The following is a 7,268-nucleotide window of genomic DNA, read 5'->3' as shown; positions in this document are numbered from 1 at the left end:
TATTTAAAAGTTCCGAAGCCGCACCAACATAATAGGGATACAGAAACACCGTGGCCCCTTTCTTTGAGATAACTCTGCACTAGTGCGAGCCGCAAATGCCACTTCCAGCTTAGCTGTGCAGAAGAAGAACAACAAGAAGAAGAAATATCTCGAAATATGTCCGTCAGGCCCCTTCCCTTGAGATAAATCTGCAAATATCTCGGAAACGAAGCGAGCTATGGCAGAATGTTAAGAGACGTTTTTTGTAGAGAATTATGTTTCCTACAATTTATGTTCTATGATATTTTTTGATCAGAAGCGTAGTTCTCGAGATATATCGAGATATTTAAAAGTTCCGAAGCCGCACCAACATAATAGGGATACAGAAACACCGTGGCCCCTTTCTTTGAGATAACTCTGCACTATTGCGAGCTGCAAATGCCACTTCCAGTTTAGCTGTGCAGAAGAAGAACAACAAGAAGAAGAAATATCTCGAAATATGTCCGTTAGGCCCCTTCCCTTGAGATAAATCTGCAAATATCTCGGAAACGAAGCGAGCTATGGCAAAATGTTAAGAGACCTTTTTTGTAGAGAATTAAGTTTCCTACTTTTTATGCTCTATGATATTTTTTGATCAGATGCGTAGTTCTCGAGATATATCAAGATATTTAAAAGTTCCGAAGCCGCACCAACATAATAGAGATACAGAAACACCGTGGCCCCTTTCTTTGAGATAACTCTGCACTATTGCGCGCTGCAAATGCCACTTCCAGCTTAGCTGTGCAGAAGAAGAGCAACAAGAAGAAGAAATATCTCGAAATATGTCCGTTAGGCCCCTTCCCTTGAGATAAATCTGCAAATATCTCGGAAACGAAGCGAGCTATGGCAAAATGTTAAGAGACCTTTTGTGTAGAGAATTAAGTTTCCTACTTTTTATGTTCTATGATATTTTTTGATCAGATGCGTAGTTCTCGAGATATATCAAGATATTTAAAAGTTCCGAAGCCGCACCAACATAATAGAGATACAGAAACACCGTGGCCCCTTTCTTTGAGATAACTCTGCACTATTGCGAGCTGCAAATGCCACTTCCAGCTTAGCTGTGCAGAAGAAGAACAACAAGAAGAAGAAATATCTGGAAATATGTCCGTCAGGCCCCTTCCCTTGAGATAAATCTGCAAATATCTCGGAAACGAAGCGAGCTACGGCAAAATGTTGAGAGACCTTTTTTGTAGAAAATTAGGATTCCTACTTTTTATGTTCTATGATATTTTTTGATCAGATGCGTAGTTCTCGAGATATATCAAGATACTTAAAAGTTCCGAAGCCGCACCAACATAATAGAGATACAGAAACACCGTGGCCCCTTTCTTTGAGATAACTCTGCACTATTGCGCGCTGCAAATGCCACTTCCAGCTTAGCTGTGCAGAAGAAGAACAACAAGAAGAAGAAATATCTCGAAATATGCCCGTCAGGCCCCTTCCCTTGAGATAAATCTGCAAATATCTCGGAAACGAAGCGAGCTATGGCAAAATGTTAAGAGACCTTTTTTGTAGAGAATTAAGTTTCCTACTTTTTATGTTCTATGATATTTTTTGATCAGATGCGTAGTTCTCGAGATATATCAAGATATTTAAAAGTTCCGAAGCCGCACCAACATAATAGAGATACAGAAACACCGTGGCCCCTTTCTTTGAGATAACTCTGCACTACTGCGAGCTGCAAATGCCACTTCCAGCTTAGCTGTGCAGAAGAAGAACAACAAGAAGAAGAAATATCTCGAAATATGTCCGTCAGGCCCCTTCCCTTGAGATAAATCTGCAAATATCTCGGAAACGAAGCGAGCTATGGCAAAATGTTAAGAGACGTTTTTTGTAGAGAATTATGTTTCCTACAATTTATGTTCTATGATATTTTTTGATCAGAAGCGTAGTTCTCGAGATATATCGAGATATTTAAAAGTTCCGAAGCCGCACCAACATAATAGGGATACAGAAACACCGTGGCCCCTTTCTTTGAGATAACTCTGCACTATTGCGAGCTGCAAATGCCACTTCCAGTTTAGCTGTGCAGAAGAAGAACAACAAGAAGAAGAAATATCTCGAAATATGTCCGTTAGGCCCCTTCCCTTGAGATAAATCTGCAAATATCTCGGAAACGAAGCGAGCTATGGCAAAATGTTAAGAGACCTTTTTTGTAGAGAATTAAGTTTCCTACTTTTTATGCTCTATGATATTTTTTGATCAGATGCGTAGTTCTCGAGATATATCAAGATATTTAAAAGTTCCGAAGCCGCACCAACATAATAGAGATACAGAAACACCGTGGCCCCTTTCTTTGAGATAACTCTGCACTATTGCGCGCTGCAAATGCCACTTCCAGCTTAGCTGTGCAGAAGAAGAGCAACAAGAAGAAGAAATATCTCGAAATATGTCCGTTAGGCCCCTTCCCTTGAGATAAATCTGCAAATATCTCGGAAACGAAGCGAGCTATGGCAAAATGTTAAGAAACCTTTTGTGTAGAGAATTAAGTTTCCTACTTTTTATGTTCTATGATATTTTTTGATCAGATGCGTAGTTCTCGAGATATATCAAGATATTTAAAAGTTCCGAAGCCGCACCAACATAATAGAGATACAGAAACACCGTGGCCCCTTTCTTTGAGATAACTCTGCACTACTGCGAGCTGCAAATGCCACTTCCAGCTTAGCTGTGCAGAAGAAGAACAACAAGAAGAAGAAATATCTCGAAATATGTCCGTCAGGCCCCTTCCCTTGAGATAAATCTGCAAATATCTCGGAAACGAAGCGAGCTATGGCAAAATGTTAGGAGACCTTTTTTGTAGAGAATTAAGTTTCCTACTTTTTATGTTCTATGATATTTTTTGATCAGATGCGCAGTTCTCGAGATATATCCAGATATTTAAAAGTTCCGAAGCCGCACCAACATAATAGAGATACAGAAACACCGTGCCCCTTTCTTTGAGGTAACTCTGCACTATTGCGAGCTGCAAATGCCACTTCCAGCTTAGCTGTGCAGAAGAAGAACAACAAGAAGAAGAAATATCTCGAAATATGTCCGTCAGGCCCCTTCCCTTGAGATATATCTGCAAATATCTCGGAAACCAAGCGAGCTATGGCAAAATGTTAAGAGACCTTATTTGTAGAGAATTAAGTTTCCTACTTTTTATGTGCTACGATATTTTTTGATCAGATGCGTAGTTCTCGAGATATATCAAGATATTTAAAAGTTCCGAAGCCGCACCAACATAATAGAGATACAGAAACACCGTGGCCCCTTTCTTTGAGATAACTCTGCACTATTGCGAGATGCAAATGCCACTTCCAGCTTAGCTGTGCAGAAGAAGAACAACAAGAAGAAGAAATATCTCGAAATATGTCCGTCAGGCCCCTTCCCTTGAGATAAATCTGCAAATATCTCGGAAACGAAGCGAGCTATGGCAAAATGTTAAGAGACCTTTTTTGTAGAGAATTATGTTTCCTACAATTTACGTTCTCTGATATTTTTTGATCAGAAGCGTAGTTTTCGAGATATATCGAGATATTTAAAAGTTCCGAAGCCGCACCAACATAATAGAGATACAGAAACACCGTGGCCCCTTTCTTTGAGATTACTCTGCACTATTGCGACCTGCAAATGCCACTTCCAGCTTAGCTGTGCAGAAGAGGAACAACAAGAAGAAGAAATATGTCGGAATATGTCCGTCAGGCCCCTTCCCTTGAGATAAATCTGCAAATATCTCGGAAACGAAGCGAGCTATGCAAAATGTTAAGAGACCTTTTTTGTAGAGAATTAAGTTTCCTACTTTTTATGTTCTATGATATTTTTCGATCAGAGGCGTAGTTCTCGAGATATATCAAGATATTTAAAACTTCCGAAGCCGCACCAACATAATAGAGATACAGAAACACTGTGGCCCCTTTCTTTGAGATAACTCTGCACTATTGCGCGCTGCAAATGCCACTTCCAGCTTAGCTGTGCAGAAGAAGAACAACAAGAAGAAGAAATATCTCGAAATATGTCCGTCAGGCCCCTTCCCTTGAGATAAATCTGCAAATATCTCGGAAACGGAGCGAGCTATGGCAAAATGTTAAGAGACCTTTTTTGTAGAGAATAAAGTTTCCTACTTTTTATGGTCTATGATATTTTTCGATCAGAGGCGTAGTTCTCGAGATATATCAAGATATTTAAAAGTTCCGAAGCCGCACCAACATAATAGAGATACTGAAACACCGTGGCCCCTTTCTTTGAGATAACTCTGCACTAGTGCGAGCCGCAAATGCCGCTTCCAGCTTAGCTGTGCAGAAGAAGAACAACAAGAAGAAGAAGTATCTCGAAATCTGTCCGTCAGGCCCCTTCCCTCGAGATAACTCTGCAAATATCTCGGAAACGAAGCGAGCTATGGCAAAATGTTAAGAGACCTTTTTTGTAGAGAATTAAGTTTCCTACTTTTTATGTTCTATGATATTTTTTGATCGGATGCGTAGTTCTCGAGATATATCAAGATATTTAAAAGTTCCGAAGCCGCACCAACATAATAGAGATACAGAAACACCGTGGCCCCTTTCTTTGAGATAACTCTGCACTATTGCGCGCTGCAAATGCCACTTCCAGCTTAGCTGTGCAGAAGACGAACAACAAGAAGAAGAAATATCTCGAAATATGCCGGTCAGGACCCTTCCATTGAGATAAATCTGCAAATATCTCGGAAACGAAGCGAGCTATGGCAAGATGTTAAGAGACCTTTTTTGTAGAGAATTAAGTTTCCTACTTTTTATGTTCTATGATATTTTTTGATCAGATGCGTAGTTCTCGAGATATATCCAGATATTTAAAAGTTCCGAAGCGGCACCAAGATAATAGAGATACAGAAACAGCGTGGCCCCTTTCTTTGAGATAACTGTGCACTAGTGCGAGCCACAAATGCCACTTCCAGCTTAGCTGTGCAGAAGAAGAACAACAAGAAGAAGAAATATCTCGAAATATGTCCGTCAGGCCCCTTCCCTTGAGATAAATCTGCAAATATCTCGGAAACGAAGCGAGCTATGGCAAAATGTTAAGAGACCTCTTTTGTAGAGAATTAAGTTTCCTACTTTTTATGTTCTATGATATTTTTTGATCAGATGCGTAGTTCTCGAGATATATCAAGATACTTAAAAGTTCCGAAGCCGCACCAACATAATAGAGATACAGAAACACCGTGGCCCCTTTCTTTGAGATAACTCTGCACTATTGCGCGCTGCAAATGCCACTTCCAGCTTAGCTGTGCAGAAGAAGAACAACAAGAAGAAGAAATATCTCGAAATATGCCCGTCAGGCCCCTTCCCTTGAGATAAATCTGCAAATATCTCGGAAACGAAGCGAGCTATGGCAAAATGTTAAGAGACCTTTTTTGTAGAGAATTAAGTTTCCTACTTTTTATGTTCTATGATATTTTTTGATCAGATGCGTAGTTCTCGAGATATATCAAGATATTTAAAAGTTCCGAAGCCGCACCAACATAATAGAGATACAGAAACACCGTGGCCCCTTTCTTTGAGATAACTCTGCACTACTGCGAGCTGCAAATGCCACTTCCAGCTTAGCTGTGCAGAAGCAGAACAACAAGAAGAAGAAATATCTCGAAATATGTCCGTCAGGCCCCTTCCCTTGAGATAAATCTGCAAATATCTCGGAAACGGAGCGAGCTATGGCAAAATGTTAAGAGACCTTTTTTGTAGAGAATTAAGTTTCCTACTTTTTATGGTCTATGATATTTTTCGATCAGAGGCGTAGTTCTCGAGATATATCAAGATATTTAAAAGTTCCGAAGCCGCACCAACATAATAGAGATACTGAAACACCGTGGCCCCTTTCTTTGAGATAACTCTGCACTAGTGCGAGCCGCAAATGCCGCTTCCAGCTTAGCTGTGCAGAAGAAGAACAAGAAGAAGAAGAAGTATCTCGAAATATGTCCGTCAGGCCCCTTCCCTCGAGATAACTCTGCAAATATCTCGGAAACGAAGCGAGCTATGGCAAAATGTTAAGAGACCTTTTTTGTAGAGAATTAAGTTTCCTACTTTTTATGTTCTATGATATTTTTTGATCGGATGCGTAGTTCTCGAGATATATCAAGATATTTAAAAGTTCCGAAGCCGCACCAACATAATAGAGATACTGAAACACCGTGGCCCCTTTCTTTGAGATAACTCTGCACTAGTGCGAGCCGCAAATGCCGCTTCCAGCTTAGCTGTGCAGAAGAAGAACAACAAGAAGAAGAAGTATCTCGAAATCTGTCCGTCAGGCCCCTTCCCTCGAGATAACTCTGCAAATATCTCGGAAACGAAGCGAGCTATGGCAAAATGTTAAGAGACCTTTTTTGTAGAGAATTAAGTTTCCTACTTTTTATGTTCTATGATATTTTTTGATCGGATGCGTAGTTCTCGAGATATATCAAGATATTTAAAAGTTCCGAAGCCGCACCAACATAATAGAGATACAGAAACACCGTGGCCCCTTTCTTTGAGATAACTCTGCACTATTGCGCGCTGCAAATGCCACTTCCAGCTTAGCTGTGCAGAAGACGAACAACAAGAAGAAGAAATATCTCGAAATATGCCCGTCAGGACCCTTCCATTGAGATAAATCTGCAAATATCTCGGAAACGAAGCGAGCTATGGCAAAATGTTAAGAGACCTTTTTTGTAGAGAATTAAGTTTCCTACTTTTTATGTTCTATGATATTTTTTGATCAGATGCGTAGTTCTCGAGATATATCCAGATATTTAAAAGTTCCGAAGCGGCACCAAGATAATAGAGATACAGAAACAGCGTGGCCCCTTTCTTTGAGATAACTGTGCACTAGTGCGAGCCACAAATGCCACTTCCAGCTTAGCTGTGCAGAAGAAGAACAACAAGAAGAAGAAATATCTCGAAATATGTCCGTCAGGCCCCTTCCCTTGAGATAAATCTGCAAATATCTCGGAAACGAAGCGAGCTATGGCAAAATGTTAAGAGACCTCTTTTGTAGAGAATTAAGTTTCCTACTTTTTATGTTCTATGATATTTTTCGATCAGATGCGTAGTTCTCGAGATATATCAAGATATTTAAAAGTTCCGAAGCCGCACCAACATAATAGAGATACAGAAACACCGTGGCCCCTTTCTTTGAGATAACTCTGCACTATTGCGAGCTGCAAATGCCACTTCCAGCTTAGCTGTGCAGAAGAAGAACAACAAGAAGAAGAAATATCTGGAAATATGTCCGTCAGGCCCCTTCCCTTGAGATAA

Source organism: Osmia lignaria, unplaced genomic scaffold (assembly GCF_051020975.1).
Source record: "Osmia lignaria lignaria isolate PbOS001 unplaced genomic scaffold, iyOsmLign1 scaffold0016, whole genome shotgun sequence".
Taxonomy (NCBI): domain Eukaryota; kingdom Metazoa; phylum Arthropoda; class Insecta; order Hymenoptera; family Megachilidae; genus Osmia; species Osmia lignaria.
The sequence above is the reverse complement of the archived record's forward strand: the minus strand, read 5'-3'. Positions refer to the sequence as shown.